Genomic DNA, 20,918 nt, shown 5'->3' with positions numbered 1-20,918 from the left:
CTCTAGCATTCTTCCTTATTAAGCCTCTATATGAAATGATCTTTTCCTAAGTTTGCTGGCCTTATCATCCAAGGTGGTGAGGAGAGGGTAATGATCTGAGATGTAGGAGGTGTACTTGGGTTTGGAATCGATCCTGTTTGTTGGAAGCTTCCATTGAGACATAATATCTATCCAATCTAGCTTTCCTGTCCAGATTCCCCTGGCTGTAGTTCTGCTAAGTAAATTTCCCTTCCATTCTAGCATCCCAAAGGTCAAGGGTTTCTTTACACTTATCCCAGTTGGACTTTTCCTACCCTTCTATAACTTGACTCAGCCTCAAAAACCTATGCTCCAGGGATTCAACCATGTTGAAATCTCCAACCAGAATGACTGGCCCTGGAATAGCAGCAAGTTCCTCCCACACTTGAGATCTGCTAGAGGTATTTCGTCCTGCATAGACTAAAACCAACATGTAATTAAAGGGGTGAGGCAGAGGAATGGCACACCAATACTTAGACCTGATGGAGGAGTTAACTTTAGTAGCTAGCTCCTTTTTTAGCCCCATGGTTGTACCTCCTGGCCCCCTGTCATGAGCAAATGCAATCCAAGTAAAATCTGCATCAATCTCTTTCAGCCTCCTTATTAGATAATCTCCCTCAACTTTGATCTCCTCCAAGGCACAAATATCCATTGGGTTTCCCCTTAGCCAGTGACTTTTTTTTTTTGTTTTTATGGGATTAGAGATCCCTTTGACATTCCATGAGACTAGCTTCATCTATTGACTTTTTTCTTACCCTATTGAGATTATGAAGGGGTCCTAGTCACTGCTCTGTGTGTCCTTTTGTTATCCTTGTGGACTTCCATTGGTTCAGGAGTAAGATTATCATTAAACTCTTGAAGAAGAACCTGAGCGACTTAGTTGAGGTCTAGCATTTTCTCCCTTATTTCTGCTGGGGTAAAGCCCCATGTGGCTGGTTAGGCAAGGTTCCCACCCACTATACTTATTCATTACGTACATAATAGAATAAGGGGGCTCACATGTAGAGAGTGAGTTTGGCCCCTACAAACACAAGGCCTCCTCTTCTCCTCTCTTCTCCATTGTTGCACACACACACACACACACACACACACACACACACTCGCTCATGCACTTCAATTGGTATTAGAGCTCAGGGATTGGGAGCACCATTGGAGCTCGGTAGGGAGGCAAGCGGAGAAGTAGCAAAAACTGTAGCACGTTTTTGCAAATCTGTTTTGGCCTACCAAAACTTCTTCATTCAAGCCGATTCCTCCAAATCTTGACCGGTTTTTTGTCCTCTTCAACTTTGCAAAAGAAAGTTTTCTCAAAATCTTCACCAATTTTGAGATATGTCACTCAGACTGCCTGCACGTCTAGGGTATACAACTGCAGATTTTTACAGATCTGTTTCGACCTATAAAAACAACACATTTCAGGTCCATTCTTGCACTTCTCAACCGTTTTCGCGTGGTCTACAACTTTGTAGAAGGAAGTTTCTACAAATTCTAAACGGTTTGGGAGATATGGGTTGACCGCCAGCTGCAGGGTATTCGGAAAGTTGAAAATTATGTATGCCTATTGTGGTGATTTGCTACATTCGGAGAGCTCGGATTGAGCTTTGTCATTCTCGTGTTTTGCGCATTGATTTTTTGCTCTCAGTGAAGAGAGTGTGGGTTGAGATTTTCAACAAATTTATGTGCATACGTTAAGAATACTTTGTGGATGTATGCATTCTTGTGGACTCAGGATTTGAGAGTGGATTCATCACAGGTTATGTACATTGACTTGTGTGATTAAGCAGATTTCAAGAGTGTGGTGCATGGATTTGCAAAGAGTTTTGCAAGCATTTTTAGCATGATTGTGAGATGAATTTTCAGTTGATTTGTATGCTCATTTGCTACACATTTGGTACATGCTTGATGCTCATTTATATTTCCATTTGGATGCACATGATGTGTGCTTTTCAATGGATGATATTCTTTGCTTTGCAATGGCATATATGGGTTGGCCAATTTTCAGTTGTTTTGAGCATCAATTTGTGCCATATTTTGGTTGGTTTGCATCCAAGTTTATGCTAGTATATGCCTCGCTTGTAGAGTGCAGTTGATGCACTTTGTGTTTCGGATTATAGGATTGTTTTCCAAGTTTAGGGAAGTGAGACTTTGGGGCAGCTCATGTATGCTTGAGTGTAGATTTTGCATATGATTTGCTCATGGTTTTGAGCATGTATGGTTATTATGGTTAGATAACCAAATACTGTCGGGACTCTACCGGGTGGATTTTTTCTTGCAAGTTTATTTGTTTATGTGCATGGTTGTTGATGATAGTTTCATCGATTACCACATAGTGCTCTTGGATTAGAGCGGGTTTTTCTAGCATCATTTGAGCGGTTTTTCTCATTTTGTTTTGTTACATTGATCGCCATATTTGTTGATACTTCTCTTAGACAACTTATTCCAGTTTATGTTGTATTTTGACAGTACTTGGTGTATGAGTTAGCCAGGCTTTGGCTATTGTCAGTTGATCGATTTGTGCATGGTCTTGTCACAGTTTATCGCCATGGATTTGGCATGTACATCATTGTCAGGGTTTGTGAATTTCCATACAAAGTTTGATGGTTCAAACTTTGAGCATTGGAAAGCAGGTATGCATGATGCATTGACTCAATTGGGCCAAGTGTTGCCACTATAGGGTATGGATGCTAGGCCAGAGTCTATAACTGACGATGAGTGGGAGGACTTGGATGAGCTTTCACGTTTGAGGATCATGTTGCACCTTGGTGAGTCTGTCTTTCGCATTGGTTTGGATGCATGTACAACTAGCGAGTTATGGTAAAGATTGTGCAATGATTTTGGCTCAAATGAGTCTAGAGAGATACCTACAGTCAAAGGACAATCTTGCAGACATAGAGACGTTGTGTGTTGGCATTGTGGTCATACAGGTCATGTACATAGGCATTGTTTTTTATATATGAGGCAATGCAGGAGACAACACAAGAGGGAGACTATCACTTTGGATGATGTGGGAGCAGATGTAGCGTATGTGGCTATGCATAACGGAGATGTCACCTTTGCTTCCATGTTTACTCTTGACTTTCTTATGTCGGATTTTGACGACAGATTACCTTTGCATTGGATACTAGATGTGAGTGTTATATGTCATGTCACGCTGAGTCGTGAGTGGTTTAACACATATGCTAGTGGTATGCTTGGATGTGTGTGTCTAGCTCATGGTTCAATGCATGACATAGTTGGTGTAGGAGATGTCACACTATTGTTGCCACGTGGTGCATCATACGTGTTTCAAGATGTATGCAGGAGAGGGGGAATGGGGAAACACACCCAGCACAAACACAAGGGCCTCTCTACAGCTCAAGGTATTCACAGCACCCCTATCATCTCGGAAAACACCTTCAAAAAACACACTTCTCACTAGCAGACCACCGCTTGCTCAATTTCCATTGCTCACACACTCCACAAATCCACCACACAACGCACACCTATTGCCACGGTCTGTCTCCACCCTTACACACACACACATAGCCGCTCAATCTCACTCTCTCACACAAAACACCGTCGGTCCGGGGGGGCATACACTTCCACACTACCAGCACCGAGGGGAAACACCAAAGCAAGAGAAAGAGAAGGGGGGAAGGGGAAACATCAACAAATCGGGGCAACAGTGGCTCGATTCCGCTTCACAACATATGTACAAAGCTTACATTGCCATCATTGTGGCCATTTTCAAGAGAAACAACAAAGGGGTTTGGCAGGCACACTCCTCTGCCAAAAAACCAACTCAAGAACTCACACACACTCTCAATCTAGACTCTCTGCAGGCTCATCGGCTCAAGGACCTAGCTAGAAGCCTACTCTGGCAAAAAGCATGAAAAAAGGCTCAAAAATGGTTTATATAGGGGTGCCCCTTTCAATTTGGGCATCTCGACTCTGATTGGTCCACCTTGCATCCACATTTGGTAACCTTGGGAGGAGGTAGCTGCCTCTGGCTTCATCTACTCTCTTTCTCTTTCTTTTGCACTTGAGGGGGGGTGCATTAGCGACATCGCTAATGCCCCTTGGCATTTTTTTCTTTTTATTTTTTGCTTCTTTATTTTTCACCCTTTGGACTACCCCTTCTTTGCCTCTTTAATTTCCCACTTGACCACTTTTGTTCGGCCCATTCCTTGACCTAGGTCCCACCAGCCTCCTCTCTCTCTATTTCTCTCTCCTCCTTCTCCCTTTTGATCCCAGCCTTCCTCCTTGCCTATGACTTTGCTTGCCCTTGGTTGGCCGGCTTTGAAACGGGTCCCGCCTTCTTTGTATACACATGGCAGCCTCCTCGGGTCCTCTCTCTCTCTCTCTCTCTCTCTCTCTCTCTCTCTCTCTCTCTCTCTCTCTCTCTCTCTCTCTCTCTCTCTCTCTCTCTCTCTCTCTCTCTCTCTCTCTCTCTCTCTCTCTCTCTCTCTCTCTCTCTCTCTCTCTCTCTCTAGCTCACTGCCCGTGGGAACCCCCTTATTATGCATCAGGGAGGGGGGCATTAGCGAGGTCGCTATTGCCTCCCCTCTATATCCTTCAAAAAAAACCCTCCAAGGGCCGTGGGAACAGGCCCCCATCGGGCGCCCATGTCATCAGTCCTTGTTGGTCTCCACACGGGTGTGCACGCAACCAGCGTCACTCCTCCTGGCCAAAACCAATGCCCACGGGCCACCTGCGCAATGCCGGACAGAGCCGCCTCGCGCCACTGCGCAGAGCTCGTCGTCGTGCGCCATCGCTGTGTACAAGGAGACCTTGTTCTCTCACATGCTCTCCAAGGAGGTCACGCTTTAGGCTATGTACCTCAGTCACTGGCCAACAAAATCCGCATGTGGGACTTACTCAGTGCCAAGTGGCAGCTTGTGGATCAATGTACCTCAACGTATTGAAAACCCTCAAAATAATTGCCTTCACATAGTCTCCTTTTGGGCCCACCATCCCCATGCTCCCTCTTACTGTTCTAGGGTCGGAATCTTGAGCTCCCAAGCCATGCCAGATCTTCACCGAGTCAACCCCGGGCCGTGCAAACCTCACAGTTTTCGAACTCCTCTGACTTCGCAATTCGAGGCCGCAAAAAAGGCAAAAAAACATCGGTCAATCCCCTCCTTAACATAAGCTCTCAACTTCATCCTACTGTATCGTGCTTACCGAGCACCCAATTGGCATGCAATCGGTTCCTCCCAACTCCACATGAAGCATACTATCACCAAGAACCTTGACAAGGCCAAAAAAATGCTAGATGGTGCATCCCCCGATGCTGTCGACTTGGCCCATAACTGGCCCCTAGAAAAACTTCTGATGGCCATAACTTACTATCTAGAGCTTCGATTGGCAATCTGAGAAGACATGCATACTTCATAATATGAGCTTTACACATCTTTCTACTGACACCTGCCTAGGCCATTTGTCCCTAGCTGCCCTACCCGTCGAGAATCTGCCAAACCTTCTAACTTTGAACTTCAGTATCTTGAGCACCGAGGCTCCGTTTGATGAGCCGTTTGGATTGGCTTTTAGAGCACATTGAACACTACATTTTGGAGCACTCAGTCGACACTTTGGGCTCCTTCATTCGCCATTCCAATTAGAGTACATTTTAGCTCTTTTGGCCTAAAAAATTGCTTCAGACATACATTTCTGCTACCCTTTGGCTGCCCAAGACCTTGGTACCTGTCGTACCCTTCTGCACTACACCTACCTGCAACCTTTTCTTGGCATAGATCACTTTCTAGCTCGGACCAACTTTGGCTGCACCATCATTGCCCACCCCCTCATTGAACATTTATGTTCAACCACATACATGCTTAATTCACCAAAAAACTGCACACCCAAAATAACCACTCTGTACACTACAAAACCACCTAACAAATGTACATAACTAGCACTTGTCACCCTCTGCTATTGCTCAAGCGGATTGCCCAACCCCCTGCTTTACCTGTCATCAACCATCTGGGTCAAACACCTTGAATTGGTCTCCTCCATCCACCTGCAACACTTTTGCATAGTACCACACCAAGGCACATAACCAATTGCATAGCCAAACTGCCAGCATCATACTTCTACCACTCCAAGGTGTTAGCAGCAAGCTAACACGGATACCATTTTTCGGAGTTCTCTTTGTAAAACACTTATTATTTTGATAAATCAAGAATATTGTAACTCCTATTTTCTCAGATAAACTCTGTAATTAATGAGCCGGGGCTACAAGATTCCATAGTGTATCAACCTGTCATTACCCAGCTTTGATAGAACTCTAGATTATTAGTTTTGACCACCCAAAAACCTTGGCTAAGGTATAAAAGCCAATTTTTGTAAGTTTTTGGATAAGAAATACACAGCGTGAGCTAATGGCGCTCACTCCTCTCCTTCTCGCGCTTCCTACTCCCTCCCCGGTTGTCACATTGCAGTCACGTTTGTTGTATTGCAACCGCAGGTAAGAGCTCTACACATTGACGTAAGTAGTTCACAGTAATCCGTAGCTTTTGGCATCGCCGACCCGTGGCCTAATTTCATCATAACTAGAAATTTACACTTTCAAATAAAAAACTAAGCATAGGCAGAATATTGGGGCATCATTGTTAAGCATTTAGATGCATTCTGGGTCAAAAATGACTAGGTCAAAAATCCACTGCTGTTAATAATTGCGATTTTGGAACTTGACCTAAAGTGGGGTTTGAGACCATAAGCATGTGTGCTTAGGTCTTATAAACTTTTTCTAGAAGTTTCGTTATGTTCGGATGTCATTTCATGTTGTAACGGATGTGATTTGTTTGTCGATGAGTGATTGGCTTTTGGTGATTTCAGTCACTTGAGTGTAGCTTCAGTTAGATGGGAGTTGTTAGTTGTTTTTCAAGAGATTGACACCCTCTTGTAGCCTCTATGCACTAGTCGAGTCAACTTCATCCCATGGATTGACAAATTAATCGTGGTTCTCGCTAATACTGCAATAAGATAGGATGGTGAGGTTAGACATGCGTCCCACATTTGGCACCGTTTTTGGGGATCGAAGAGACCTAAACTGGGAAAAAACACGAGCGTCTTGTGAAACGTATCCTTTAACTTCCTCTAGGTTCACCTAGAATTCAAAACTTTCTTTTAGAAACCGCATAGCTTAATATTGTCGTCTTTTGCTGTGTAGAGGTAGCTTGGAAGTAATCGTACTTGCTAAGTGCCTTTAGGATTGTAGGATTGTAGAAATAGATTAGGATTTTGAGAATGATTGGTAGACGAGACAAGTCTTAAGATCAGTGCTCAGAAAAATATAAAAGACAAGAAAACGAGTGTTTGTGGACACTTTCCACAATCCCATTGCATGAGAATCTAGGAGTAGGGTAAGTAGGATCCGAGGTGGATTTCAAAACATTGCACTCTCTCAAAGAATCAAGTGTGAGTTGTTATTGGAAGTTGCAAAATTTCAGGTCTACGGCTAGAAATAGCTCGAAAAGACTCGAAACCACTGAATCCGGCTGGAGAGTAAGCTTAAGAGTTGTCTGAACCAATTGGTAAGCTCAAAGACACTTCGAGGTGAAAATTTCAAGAGTTGGCCAAAACTCATATTATTTACTTTTTCTTGACATTTTAGGCCAAATTAAGTTTTTACTTGATTCCTAAGCTTAAAATAGCTCATATAAAGACTGTCTTTGAAAAAATTACAAAAAAGTGTTCATTTCAAGCCTGAAGTTAATAATCATGATTATTAACTTTCTGCTCCAAATTGACCAAGGTTCATACCATTGACTCATTGCATGTGTACAAATAACTTTTGTAAAGGCCCAAAAGATTTGGATCACCAACTGGGTAAAAACTAAAGTTTGTACTGATTTTTTGAATCTTGAGTATAAATTGAGAAAAAATTGTCCAAACTTGATGAAAATTGATTTATAGGCTTATATTGATGTGATAAACATGTATACATGCTCAGTTGACCAAAAAGATGCAAAAGGTTGCCAGTTGTAAATAATCGTGATTATTTACAACTATCCCTTTTTTCTAATTTTTTGACCAAGTCAGCACACCACTAGTTTTAACATGTTGTAATAAGCCCACAAACCAAATTTGGTAAGATTTGGATCACTAGATTGAAAATTGTGACCAAAGCTGCAAAGTTAGTCTTCGAACAGAAATTGATGACCATTTGACCAAAAATTGTCCAAACTTGATGAAACTTGGCTAAGTGACCTTAACTTGAGGTGCTTAACTGATCTGTGTCAAATTTGCGGCAAAAAGTGGCAAAAATATAGTTGGAGTTGATAATCGTGATTATTTACATCTGCTTCAAAACTTGAGAAATTTATACATTTGAGTACACCACAAGGTCAAGAATATCAAGTAGACCCCACAAATCAATTTTGGTGAAATTTGGACCACAAAAGTGAGACTTAAGCCAGATTCTTGAAATCAGAGTCTGCGGACACAAAACAGTTGATAAACTTAATCACATTTTGTCCAAACTTATTGAAACTTGTTCAAGGACTTTAAGAAGTTGTATACTTGCCAAACCAACCCAAAAAGTGCAAAAAACTAGCAAAAGTAAATAATCGCGATTATTTACTAATGCAATCCAGAGACATCAATTTTGATTTTTGAATTTATACAGTGTTAGACCATCATAATATAATGCCACCGGGCAATCATGGGTTCAATCGGATCAAAACAACTCTACGGTCTTTATAGAAGAATAGCTAACTTGATCAAATTTGTACAGGAATTACGTTGCAGACGAGGAATCAGTGGCTTGACAGGAAGTTGCAATCGAATCAAGTGGAAATTGACGACAAGTCAATCCAAAGGTGAGTACTCTATCTAGGGCTTCATAAGTCTATATCAACCTTAGATCTGGTCATGTACTAGGAAATCCGGGCATACTCGGAGAAAGCTCTAGTAGAGTATCCACCGAAGGAAGCGTGAATCAAGGCAATTCCTTGCACACAATTCTTGAAGAAGTCTCAGACACTTTTTCAGACTCAACATTTGAAATGTCTTCTTACTCGACTCACTCAGAAACCGGAACGACAATGCACTATAAGCATATACTCTCTTTTTACAAGACTAACCGTCATGGAGCCCAGTTTTACTTGGACCCTAACGAAGAGTATGCTATTCACATTGATGACCATGGTATTGAGTTCGAAGAAGAGATTAGGGCAAACAAACAAGGAAAAATGTACATAGACAGAAATGCAACTCAGTATGTGCAAGTTGAAAACCCTGATGTGGTAGACAAATGGGGTTTTGAAGTAAACACCATAATCCCAGATATGTCAGCGAAAGAAGGACCACCAACTTTAGAATTTGAGGGATACGATCAACTAGATTTGAAGCCTTTGAAACGGCTTAGTACCGATAATCCTAGGAGTGGAGTCTATTGTTGGAAAGACAGGAACATAAAAGATCTTCTGTGGACTTCGCATGCCAAACTAGGACAACTAAAGACCATGAAGATAATCTATATCTTCAAGATCAAAGATAAGGAATGAGCGGACCTACCAACCTACCTGTTTAGGGATTGTTATAACAACAACTTTGTTATGATGACTCCTGAGGAGGTAGAACAAACCAAATACCAAGGGTATTCCATAAGGGATTGGATATTGCGACAAGGACCAAAAACAATTCCAAGGGATGAACACTGTGAGAGATCATCTGAGAGTAATGTTAAGAAACCAGAAACCACCTCATCACGTATAAAACCGGGTGACACTAACGCCAGTCCAGGGCTACATGAGTCACTATTTCCAATAGATTGGTTTGAAGGACTCGAAACAAGACCAACTGTCAGGAGATCTGCAGAAGAACAACTCGTATCTTTGTTTCTAGAGGGACTGCTAAACAAAGAACTTCATGCTATACTCTATAGTAAAAATCATACAACCCTAGAAGAGTGTGTGTCAGATGTTATTGACTTAGGAGACAGTTGTGATATTTTCAACGAAGAAGATGTCCCTAAAGATAACCAAAGCGAAAAAACATCTACTAAACCAGCACAAGTGGGAACGACTGCTCCAGCACCACTCTCATCCATAGAAGATATGCTTAAAAGGATGAATGACATTATTAACAACATGCAAAAGGCACCTATGAGGGGACCATGACAAGGGATACCTCAACAGGGACAACCAATTAGGCCACAAAAATGGTGTGCAATGGAGGGTAAATGGACCAACCATGAGACCCATGAGTGCTACTACCGACCAAAGTATGATGGGAATGTTCAGTACGTGCCCATGTGGCCACAAGGACAACCCATGTACAGATATTAGCCTAATCTTGCCCAAGCTCAAAGACCACCAATGGGTATGGAAAGACCTCAACCTGTGTTGGGACAACAACCTCTGTATCCAGGACATAATGCAGTGCCTGTAAAGTACATGTACTCTGAAGGAGTCATAGATGAACAAGCATTAGTGCCTGTTACACCCTATGCTGAGCCTAGTCCATCTACAGTAATGGTAGAGGGAGATTGGTATAATTCACATCCACCACCAATGGAAGAAACCGTAACTTATGCTCCACCAGAGCCCACACCAATGTATTATGTAGCTTATCAAGGTGTCAGACCTCCCATGGCAAGACCCATGATTAAGCCAAGAACGGGTAACTGTCATAACTGTGGTGCAGATGATCACTGGAAAAATGAATGTCCAAAGCCTAACAAAAACCTCAAGCCAGTTGAAGCCTATTGCATACAATGTTGCAAAAAGGGAGGACACTTCCCAAAAAATCCTTTAAACAAGGGTAAAACCGTAGTAAACGTAGTCCAAGTGATACCTAGTAGCTTATCAGAGACTGAATCGATTGTTCCAATCAAGGTAATCACTAGAGCCCACGCCAAGAAAAAGAAACACAAACTCCTCTGATGATTCGGAAAATACAAAAGTTTCCTCTCAAATAATCAAAAGGAGAAGAAGCAAAAGATATGAGATGAGAAAAAAAAAAAACAGGTTGAAATTGAGGAGAAAGCAAAAAAGCTATTCCAGGAAAAGTTGAAAGAAACTGAAAGTGAAATCAAGGAAACAACCGTGATCTGGAGGATCCATTCTGGTTGATAAAATTTTTAAGCCTATTAATGCCGCCTTGGAAGCCTACCAAGCAGGACTTAAAGTGGGCCAAAACATGGAAAAACTATCCTTCTCCATACATGGAAGCAGCTAAGCTAGAAGCTTATCAAAATTTGGTAAGAATCATGCAAGAAATGCTGGAAAAACAAAAACCCAAGCTTGAAAGTATTGCAAAACCTGAAGAGCTTGTGGTAAGAGACACTAAAGAAAAATCCAATGTGGTGGTAAAACCCCACCTTGCAACAAAAGAGCCAGAGCTTACAGTGCCAGACAGCGAAGATGCCTTAGATGGTATTCCATTCATAGAGGAAGATTGGCCAGGACACTTATGGGAAAAAGTGAGAGAGATCAATGATGGGAGCCTAACTCTAAAGTCAGCTCCTATAGAGGAAGTCTAGTTGGATAACCTACCTTCTGATGTGAACATAGATGTACAATCCTTGTACGGGGATTGCGGATCTGAAGCTTCAGGAATGTCAAAACCATTGACCTTGAAAACATTACCTTCTTACTTGGGAGATAAGGAAGATGAATCGGTAGTGTGTAAGACCACTCAAGTAAAAAGAGCTCAACAGACCCTCGAAGTAGACAACATTCATTCAATCATGTTTACACCCATCCAATGCACTCTTACCTTGGGAGAAATGTTAAAACTCAGAACATACTTATGGAATGATCTACAGAAAACCCTAGAGAACGTGGGGATAACGGGCCTAAACTCGAAAAATTTGGGAAAAATGAAAAATGAAATGGACAACAAAGAGATTTGATTTGTTCCCATGAACAAAGTCGGGGAATATTACGAAGGGGAAGAAGGAAACACCACCCTCCTAGTGAAATATAATGACATTGAAACCATGGAAATACTTGATAGTGGAGCTGGCATAGCCATAGCCACTAAAGCAGTATGGGAATCATGGGGACAGCCAGCCATTAGACAAACTCGAATGAAATTGCAATTGGCTTACGGACACATTGAGAGACCATTAGGTCTGCTTGAAAAAGTGATAGTCAATTCCTGTGAATTGAGTATCAACACACTTTTGCCATAGTAGACTTTGGAAAAAAACTCAACTATGAAATCATATTGGGAAGACCTTTCATGCGACAGGTACAGCTTATCCAAGATTGGGGAAACATTTATCTGTACTTGAAGCAAGTGGGATCTATAACAAGAGTAAATCTAAAAGATCACACTTACATAGATGTCTTGAAAACACCCATACAAGAGTTTGATTCAGTCTCTTCGGCTGAAACTAAACTTCCATCCTGGTTAAACATAGACACTCCTATTTGGATGTGTGGAGCTTCAGAAAATGGAAGCTTAAGATGAGAAGAATGTATCCTAGAAAGGGACTGTACAGACGAAGCCTATGTACCTGAACCCTTTCCATAGCATTTATTTGAGCCATTAGAGTGGACTCAAATTTTAGCGATAATGGATGTATGTGTGAATATGTCTATGCCTACTCAATTTTGCAATGACGATGGCTACGACGTAATTTTCATCCAAATGATTTCAATCCTCAACATTGAAGACGAAAATGAGGAACCCAAGGACTTAATGAAAGCTCAACAAGTCTTTTCTGACCTCTACTACGATGCAACAGATGAGTTAGATGAATACTCAGCTACCTCAGAAGACTCAGGGTCAGAAAAAGAACATGTGAGAGCTAAACTACTCTTAAAAGAAGGGGAGGAAAGTTTTTTGACTTTTCGAACCAGAAATCGAGAAGACAAAAATGATATAGACGAAAAAGAGACACCAGAATTGTGAAAAAACGACCTATGCCATCAGTCTCTAGTAGAACAAAATTCCTGATGTAGATAGATGCAAATGATTACGTCAAGGACAAAATCACTGGCAGTATCCTTCAAACAAAAACTCAAAAATGTCTCAAACATCGAGAAAAACAAGGAAAGGTACTCAAGAAAATCCACAAGATAAGAAACCACTCATGACTGGAGTCTAGCGGAAAAAGAAATATCAAGAGTTGAAAAAATCTCTAAAGGAGATATACACGACCGAAATGGAAAGCACGGAATAGGATGGTAAGGATGTAATGAGCATTCCATCCCATTACAAAAAGTATACTCTCCAAGATCAAAAAATAATAGTCGAACGACCTATTAGGGAACTACGAAAATAGGGCGAGTCTTACGAAGGGCCTGTAAACGCTAAAAAGATAGACTTGGCTGAACCAGGAGAAGAGCCTAAACTTGCTTACATTGCAAATGACCTAACAGAAGAATAAGAAGAGCTTTTGCTAAGCTTGTTAAAAGAATACCGAGATATCTTCGCTTAGTCTTACAAGGATCTCAAGGGTGTTGATCCAGAAATCTGTCAACATACCATACGCATGAGAGATGATGCGAAACCAAGTAGACAAAGGCCATACACATATAACGAAACATTTGCCAGGAAGATAAAAGAAGAGATTGAAAAGCTAAAGGAAGCCGAATTCATTTACGAAATTGAACACACAGATTGGGTGTCTCCAATTGTGGTATTACCCAAGAAGAATGGGAAATTACGAGTGTGTGTTAATCTCAAAAAAGTGAATGCAACTACTATTAGAGACAACTTTCCTCTTCCAATCACTGAGCATGTTTTAGAACGAGTTGCAGGAAAAGAAGCTTACAGCTTCTTAGATGGCTTCTCATGATACAATCAACTTTTGGTGGACCCAAAAGATCAGTATAAAACTGTTTTGCAACAGAATGGAATATATTTGCCTATCGGGTTATGCCATTTGGGTTAACTAATGCTCCAGCCACATTTCAAAGATTGATGAGCCATGCTTTTAAAGAATATCTGAGGAAATTCTTAGAAGTATATATGGATGATCTATGCGTACATTCATCAATCCGGGCTGATCATTTTGAACACCTCAAAAAGGTATTCGAAAAATGTAGACTTTATAGGATTTGTTTAAATCCTAAAAAGTGCACATTCATGGGTAGACAAGGAAAAATTCTTGGACATATAGTGTCTAGAAATGGCATAGCTAGTGATATTGAGAAGATTCATGTCATTGTTGATTTGCCTAGACCAACAACAGTCAAGGGGGTACAAGCCTTCATGGGGCATTGTGGATATTACCGACAATTCATCTACATGTACGCTATTATTGCAAAACCCATGTATATCTTGATTACACACTTTGAATGGACTGAGGCATGTGAAGAATCCTTCATGAAGCTTAAGCAACCTCTCACCTCATCTCCAATATGGAAAGCACTAGATTAGAATAACATATTCCACGTACATGTAGATACTTCCAATTTTGCTATCGGTTGTATATTAGCTCAACCAGGAGACGGGAAAATAGACTTTTCTATTTCTTATGCTAGCCGACAATTGAACATGGCGGAAAAGAATTACACCACCACCAAAAGGGAAGGATTAGAGATTATCTATGCCGTTAAAAAGTATAGACATTACCTATTAGCCAACAAGTTTGTGTTCTTTGTGGACCACCAAGATTTGTTGTATTTAGTCAACAAACCATGCAGCACAGGGAGGATAGTGAGATGGTTCATCATTCTTCTGGAATTTGATTTCATTGTGGTTGTAAAAAAGGGCACTACACATCAACGAGCAGATCATTTGTCAAGGATTGTTTCAGGAGAATCACCTAAGGGGTAGACGATGATCTACCAGATGCCTATTTGTTCTCCGTGGAAATGATATCTCGATGGTCGGAAAACATTGTGTCATTGATGACAATAGCCCAAGTGGATTCACAAATATCACTTCCTATCACAATCGGATTAATTGAGAAATTGGCTATGTATCAATTACTAACTTTCCTAACTCAAGCACGTGTTACCATAGTATAGTGAGGTATACTTTCCTAACTCAAGCTAGATTAGCTAGATTAGCTGGAGGTCACATGCTAGATTAGCTGGAGGTCACTTTTCTAGTGAGACCACTGCAAGAGCAATCTTGATGGAAAGTATATGGTGGCCAACACTTTTTGCAGATGCTAAAGAATATGTTCGAAGGTGTGATGCTTGTCAACGAGCAAAAATGTTGACACGTGTAGATAGCATGCCCTTAAGACCAATGATGGAGACTAGAGCTTTTGCAAAATGGGGTATAGATTTTGTTGGACCAATACAGCCACCTGCTTATAGAACCCAAGCTCAATATATCATTGTAGCTACGGACTATTTGACCAAGTGGGCCGAGGCTAAAGCAACTCAAAAGAATGATGCCAGAACCACTGATGCATTCTTATATGAGTATATATTCACGAGATATGGACTTCCAATAGAAATTGTCAGTGATCGGAGAACTCATTTCCTCAATGAGATAATCGAGTATTTGCTTAATGAGTTTATGGTCATCCATAATAAATCAGCTCCCTATCACCCACAAGCAAATGGACAAGTTGAGCATACGAATAAAATTCTTAGCTCGGTGCTGACTAAAGTGGTTAGTTCAGGAAGAACAGATTGGAAACGCATCTCCATGCAGCTCTATGGTCTAAATGCTATACCCTTTAACCTTGTTTATGGTCTTGATGCCATACTGCTAATAGAATTTCTATTGCCGACATTAAGGGTAGCATAGAATCTTGAGTGGACTGGACATATATTGTCAGAAAGACTTGAAGATTTGGAAAAGCTAGATGAGCAAAGGCTAACGGCCGTAGCTCACATCTATGCACAAAAGCGGAAACAAAAACAGTTTTTTGATTCGCACTTAATCACAAAAATCTTCAAGAAAGGGGACTTAGTTTTAGTCTATTCCCTTAAGCAACACATTCCCAAGTTTAAAAAAAAGGGAAACGGACCATTTATCATTGAAGATGTATCTCCAAATGGAGCAGTAAAATTGTCCACCCTAGATGGTGAACCAATGGCTAATTGGATTAGTGGATGTCGTTTAAAGAAATACAATTTTCCGCTCACCAATGAATTGCTAGAAAGAATGCATGCAGCCAAGCAAAGGAAGATTAAACGACAACACGTAATTGATGAAGCCCAAGAGGAAGCTCGGCTTCGGGTACTCAAAAGGAAAGCTGCTCTCAAGAATCAACAGATACCGATTCCCATCAACACTCTGGAAATAGATGACCGACTATGGGAATTACCTAAAGACACAGTTTCAACAGATGATGACTGGTTAGACGGAATGGACCTGCGCATCGAAGTACATCTCAACAATCATAGCACCAATGCTTTGGTGGACACAGGAGCTAGAGTAAATGCAATCAGTTATTCCATGTACAAGAAGGCAACAAGTCAAGCATTGACAGTAAGAATAGTGGCAATCAAAGGATGCAACAAGAACCCAACCCCAACATTGGGAGTAGTCAACTTGAACGTGATAGTACATGGATGTTCACGTCCTCATCAGTTTGTATGCTTACTAGATGAACACATGAATGAGACGATGATTCTTGGAATTCCTTGGATGCGGACATACAAAGCAGTACCATATTGAGATACAAATCAGCTAAAGTTATCACCTAAAGGCGGGCAACTCATTGTTCCAATTGCACCAAGCAAGGAGGAATGGAAAAGAAGCAATCAACACACGAAACTACGAAGTAATCAATCTTCTCCATCAGCTCGACAAGCAAATGCTACAAGTATCATGCAAGGAGTCAGGAAAATTTGGGTACCAAAAGCACAGCTTAAGGATAAGCCGATTCAAATCTGGGTGCCTAAAACTTCACCGACAAAACGAAAGAAGGTTCCAATGGTTAAAACACAGAGACGAGCATCTCCGAGCAAGGAACCTAGCATGAAATTGGTTTGGAAGAAAAAGGAGCACTTATCTTCTTCACAAACCATAAAACCAATCAAACAATGGCGAGTTAAGTCTCAAAATATTCCACCACACCATACAACAACAAGCAGACCAAGTTACCAAATGGAGAGAAAAATCTCAACAACAAACAAAAGTGCTACCAATAGCTCAAGCAATCAGCGTGCTGAAGCATCCTGATGGTACAATCAAACAGAGAGCACACAAGCTACAAGATTTTCTCTTTGGAAGACATCAACATCAAACCTCGACATCAAAAACCCTTGAGTTAATTACTCAAGACCCAGCACTTGCACAGCATAGTGGTTTGAATTGCATTGATCTTCAAAGCATGGTAGATCCAACCACGACTATTCATAGACACGATTTTTCAACCCATGCACACAGTCGTCCCGGAGTACGCCATCTACGAGGGGTGGAAGGGCACTAAGTACTAAGTAATTAAGGGCGATGTTTGAAGAGGGAGGAAAAAAGTTCGATGTTAGTGTGTAATTTTTTGCAAAATTACCTAATAATGCCCTTATAATTCATCATCAAGGAAAAATTCACTGATAATATCTTCCCTATGAGTGTAAATAGTGTATTTACTATCAGAAAATCATCAAAAATAGTCCTTTTTGGGTATTTTTCATCATTTTTATTGATAACGAGATTTAAAAATAGAAAAAATCCAACAAAAAACAATAAAGCTGTGTTTTTCAATGGATTTTCACTTTACTTTTTTAGAGCATTTTGCTATTTTCTTTGATTTTTTCAAATAAACAGGTCAAAATTAATAATAAATACCAGGGAAGCTCATATGGAAAAATGGAAGACACGATGGTGATCAGAAAGACAAAGCGGACAAGCACAAAAATTTTCAATGAAATCAGAAGATGGAAGCGGAAAGCCTAAATTAGGCGGCCAGGCTTACTTTTGCAAAATTCTTGCAGAATGAGCTACATAGATTTTTGAGGGAAATTTTTGAGCCTAACATAGATTTCACGGCCTAGTAGGACTAACGGAGGAATCTGGGGAGAATTGGTTCGGGAAGTCCGGGTATAGATATCCAAGGTAGGCTAAAACCACCTCATTTCCACTTGTAGCCTTTGTAGAGAGAGCTTTCGACCTCTTTCGCGCGTCTTTTCCGGAGTCCACAGTTGATTGTTTACAGCGCCGTCTCACACGAGACATGAGGGGTGAGTTCTTTACTCGTCAATGATCCATTTTGTATGGCCGGTAGCTAGTCTAAACCCCTAGAAAAAACCCTAGAAACCGAGCAGTGCACGAAGACCTATGACCAAAAATTGACCATAGCGACCTGTCAACTCAACCAAATCAGATGGGATTTGAATTGTAGCATGCCCTAACATATTAGAACCTGTCTATACCATCAGTTGACCATTCGGCAAGGGTGGAGGGGGTCCCCAGTAGAAAAGCTAGGTTTTTGGCGAATGCCTGAATTCCGATCTGACTCCACAGATAGCTTGCCTACGAGGTTCATATACGATGTATATGATTGGTTTAATGAAATCAATCAAGCAAAGCCCTCGAAAAGCAAAAAACGGCTCGAAGGCTACAAAGCGTCAAATTCGACATACGGGGTCAAACTGACTCCAAATGAGCCAGAATTGGACGAGTTGCTTCACGACTATGTTGCGGATAAGTCCAAAGCCTCAAAGTATAGTGAACAACCCAACAGGCAGTTAAGTCACAAAAAACTGTGATTTCAGGGTCGACAAAGCACAAAGTGATGCTGGCATGACCAAACTTGACCAAATTCAATTTAGGACTTGTTTAGGTGTATAGAATGTGACTAGGTCAAAATTTGTAAGTTTTGCAAAAAAATTGTCGCTGTTGTAAATAATCGCGATTATTTACTTTTGCATCATTTTTGCTTGGAAATTGTCACATCACTTCACCTATCATGTGTACACACCTATTACATGCCAAAAATCAAGTATGAGCCAAAATGAGCACCTATAACTTGGAAAATTGCCAAAAAACGCAATGAAGTCTTTGCAATCGAATTTTTGGGATTATGGACAACATTTCTTGATCCAAACCACCCCATATCTCATACACAGGGTCTATCAAATGTGTAGAACCAATTTGTACCAAAAAATATTGATTTTGGTAGAAAAGTCAATAATTGCGATTATTTACTTTCTAGCCAAAATGGGGAAGTTTTGATATTTTGCCATCATAAATCCAAAGTACATGGTGTGTTAAGCCCACTAGCCAAGTTTGAACCAATTTGGAGCTCAAAATCTCAAATTTTCTTTATATCTACTGTTTCAGAGACCTAAAGCCAAAATATAGTACCATTTTCACCCTATACATCCAAATGAGCCCATATTTCACTCAAAGCATGTATTTGGTATAGACTTCAAGCCTATGAAGCCAAAGTTGCAAAAAGTTGAAAAAATTAATCAGCTGTAAATAATCGTGATTATTTACTTTGGTTGCAAAAAACTGTTTTGACTTTACAGTTTTGTTCCTTGCATGTTTTTATGCATCTATGCTTGTTCAGAAATTGATTTGAAGCAAATTGGACCAAAACTATCAGCACTTCAAACTAAAGGACATTTCAGAGAAAATACCGACAAATCTGCTAACTTTTCACTCTATTCACTGAACAGGAGCCATGCCAGGAGAAGAGAGGGCTAAGAAAAATCTCAACCAGAAGGAAAAGTTGCAGGAACTTCCCACATATCAACTAGACCCCGATTCAGTCAAAGCAACCAAGGCAGCTTGTCTCTCAAAAGAACAGCTAGAAGAGCATCATACCAGAGTCTTCACCGGCAGATTCAAGAGTGAAGAGGGACATCAGGTGGATTTGCAACTCCTACCTACAGAAGTATATGATGTTGCCGCTAAGCCCGAGACCAAAGAAGCCAACCGCATGCTAGGACTCAGAGATTTCTACGAACAGGAGCCTTGCGGAGTGGATTTTCAGAAATCTTACGAGCTTCTATCCACTATTAAAGAAGATGGAATGACACAAATTTCTGACATGGAGGGAAACAAGGTCGAAGTGGTCATAACTGAAGATATAGTGGCAGAAGCACTCAAACTGCCCATAGAAGGAATGACTATGAGAGCAAGGGACAGGAAAACAGCGGGAACTTTTACCAAACAAACCGCCGCGGTACCTTTGCAGATTTGATTCACGAACAAGTGGAAGAGCCAGCCTGGTTATACCATCAGCACTTCCACTTCTTGGCAAAAATTCCACCAAGGTACACTACGCCAAATCACGCAGTTGTGCCGCCACTTTCACACAAGTTCTAAAGTCAACAACGAGGCAACCTGTGGACCATGCCCAGTACATCCTGACCACTCTGAAGGGCACCAAGAAAGAAGGCAAGATCACTTACTTGGGAGCGCCAGAAGTTTTGACAAGGATAGCATACCATGCCATCGGCATGGCCGACAATCTACCACCTACCCCCGACCAAAACACATGAATATTGGCAACACAACTGTATCCTAGAGCTACAAGGTCGGGAAAGAGACCTTATAAATCAGATGAAGAGTCAGTTGAAAGCTCGTCGGAAAGGCACAGCAGCGAGAGCTCTGATAACGAGGAGAAGAGAGCGAGAAGAGAAGAAATGAAGAGAAAAGTTATGGCCGCCCACCAAGAAGAGCCCGCATAGAAACAAGCTTGTTTTGAAAGAGAGAAACATGCCTACCAGCGCAGTCGACAAGCACAAGGGAAGGACCCAGAGAAATGGGTGCCTAGAGGACTTAAAGGCCCAAGAACGAAGCATCACACCAGAAAAGAGGTTGAAGATCCAATAGAAACTTTGGAGAAAATGTACCAAGAATCCGAATCCCTCAAGCTAAAAGAAGCCGAAGAAGCCGCTAGAAAGGCAAAAGAGGTAGAGGAACAGAGACAAGCCGAGGAGACGGCTAGAGACGAATCACAAAAACAAGGCTACGCATCACCCAGACTCACCTCACTGCCTATAGAACAATAGGACCATCCTATGCCAAGCCCACCACCATCACCTGCAGGTAAAGACACAACAAAAGAGCCAAATAAAAAAGTTGAACTTGAGAAAGAGAAA

The sequence above is a fragment of the Adiantum capillus-veneris genome, chromosome 13 (genome assembly GCF_014529385.1).
Source record: "Adiantum capillus-veneris isolate H3 chromosome 13, ASM1452938v2, whole genome shotgun sequence".
Taxonomy (NCBI): domain Eukaryota; kingdom Viridiplantae; phylum Streptophyta; class Polypodiopsida; order Polypodiales; family Pteridaceae; genus Adiantum; species Adiantum capillus-veneris.
Note: the sequence above shows the minus strand (reverse complement) of the source record.